We start from the raw sequence: 2,762 nt of genomic DNA, 5'->3' as shown, positions 1-2,762 counted from the left end.
ACATGCCCCCTCTAGAGGAGTCTCGAAAGATTGCAGTAGCAGTCGTACCACTTGCTTCTCCATTTGTGACTAATGGGAAATTGATGTGTAGTGTGTACAGGGCACATGAGCTTCCTGAGAAGAGTTGCCAATTTCCCCAGAAATACCTAGGTTTTTTATAGGTAAGAATAGATAGTGGATGGATTCTGTGATACCAGATTGGGTATCTACAATCAAACACCCATTCCTTTTCAGTATATAGTTCCTACGATACTCATTCTAGATAAATCTTTTCTATTATCTAGTTTAAGGTTATCAAAGGGAGACTCACCATCTGTGTGGCAATGAGAAATATTTCCCCACTCCTGCCTAAATGTAGAGTGTCACTAAAACTCTGACTGTGACAGCAGCCTCCAAGGCAGTTTTCTATGCTCCCTACCTCTTGGTATTTACATTCTTGAGTAGCCCAGTCCACGCTGAACCACAGTTGGTCTATGTGACCAAGAACACAGACCAAAAATGGCAGTATGTCACTTTTATGTTTAGGTTTTAAAAGATTGTGGTTTCCCAATAGCCAAACTGTGGAAAGAGCCAAGATGTCCATCGACAGATGAATGGATAAAGAAGATGTGGTATATATATATACAATGGAATATTATGCAGCCATCAAAAGGAATGAGATCTTGCCATTTGCAATGACGTGGATGGAACTGGAGGGTGTTATGCTGAGCAAAATAAGTCAATCAGAGAAGGACATGTATCATATGACCTCACTGATATGAGGAATTCTTAATCTCAGGAAACAAACTGAAGGTTGCTGGAGTGGGAGGGGTGGGAGGGATGGGGTGGCTGGGTGATAGACATTGGGGAGGGTATGTGCTATGGTGAGCGCTGTGAATTGTGCAAGACTGTTAAATCACAGAACTGTACCTCTGAAACAAATAATGCAATATATGTTAAGAAAAAAAAAGAAGATAGCAGGAGGGGAAGAATGAAGGGGGGGAAATCGGAGAGGGGAGACAAACCATGAGAGACAATGGACTCTGAAAAACAAACTGAGGGTTCTAGAGGGGAGGGGGGTGGGAGGATGGGTTAGCCTGGTGATGGGTATTAAAGAGGGCACGTTCTGCATGGAGCACTGGGGGTTATGCACAAACAATGAATCATGGAACACTACATCAAAAACTAATGATGTAATGTATGGTGATTAATATAACAATAAAAATTAAAAAAAAAAAAAGATTGTGGTTTCCATCATGGGCATCTCCTCTTTCTATTTTGGAGGTCTCACTCTGGGGAAAACAAACTGCCATACTGTGAGCAGCCATATGCAGAGGCCCAGGTGGTAAGAAACTAGTTTTCAGCCATCAGCCAGTAAGGAACAGGGGCCTGCCAACCACTGTGAGTAAACTTGGAAGTCAATTCACCAGGCCCATTTAAGCCTTGAGATGACTGTGGCTCTGGCCAACAGCTTGATAAGAACCTCTTGACAGACCCTGAGCCATAACTGCTCAGTAAATCTGTTTCCTGATTCCTCAGAAACTGTGAGAAAATAGACATTTTCATTTTCAAACTGTTAAAGTGGGATAGTTTGTTACACAGCAATAGAATGTAATACATAGTTGAGGGTATTCCAGTCACAATCCCTTCCATCTGCTTTTTATCCTCTTCCCTTCTTCACCTTCGGGAAGGTAGGACCTCTCTCTAGTCTCAAGTAAAGAACTTCTAGATAATACCATTGATTATTATTTTGGTTCTAATATAGTTTTGATTCATTAATTAGAAGAATTAGCTGTAACTTTTGATAAAAAACTTATGAACTGGTGTTAACTGGTTTAGTTAGGAACCTAAATTTATGTATGTATAAACATAAAACAGTTTTATTTTTCTAGTAATGTGATAAATTTCATTCTTCCAAACCTGTCTTCCTACTTGATTGGCATCTCAATTCAATTGACTTATTCTGCCATGGTCTTCAATAAGCTCTCCAAACTATCTAATTTTTATATCAATTCTTAGCCTTGCTGGTACCTGCAAAATTCACCTTTAATTCCTCTAGGGAACCAAGAACGTGAAAGGGAGTAATGATCCTGATGTCCATTCTACCTACTATTCCTTAGCCATACCATCTCCTTCCAGTATTCTCTTTTCTAATAGCACCAAAGCAATTGAGGTAAACCACTAATGAAACAGAAATCCACCCTGGAAACAAAATTCTAGTGCTTATTTATTGTGGCACCCCAAATTTGAAAAAGCATCTCCCTTAGGGCCCTTAGCACCAATCTATACTCCCCAATGGGGGTGGAGGAGGCCACAATTTCCATTTACTGTACTTGCCCAAAATTTGATTTCATCCCCCTCCCACATCTTCTCGTATCCTGATGAGGCATAGCAGGAGTGGTTGTGTCAGTTTAGTATCTTCCAACACTCCTTGCACAAAGCTAAAAAGACAATTGTTGGTGGGTTCTCTGAGCCTAAATATATGATCTTTGGTGTCTTTTCGTAACTAAGCACGTTAGTAACCAGTTCTTGTGTTCTGCCCACGACCCCACACAGTTACATGGTACAATCCCAGACTGGCTGAAACCCAAATGCAAGGCCCTCTTGATGCAATCTGATGGCTTACTTCTACCATGTAGCCTTCTCTCACTGGCTTCTCTACAAACTTAGAGAAAGTCCTTCTGACAACATGTTTTTGAAATCCCACATTACATGACACAATGTACAAACTTCTCTTCCATAAGCTGCCTCCCCTGGCAGTTCCTTCAGGAAGTTTCTTGAGA

Source organism: Neomonachus schauinslandi, chromosome 2 (genome assembly GCF_002201575.2).
Source record: "Neomonachus schauinslandi chromosome 2, ASM220157v2, whole genome shotgun sequence".
Lineage (NCBI taxonomy): Eukaryota > Metazoa > Chordata > Mammalia > Carnivora > Phocidae > Neomonachus > Neomonachus schauinslandi.
This window is presented reverse-complemented; position numbering follows the sequence as displayed.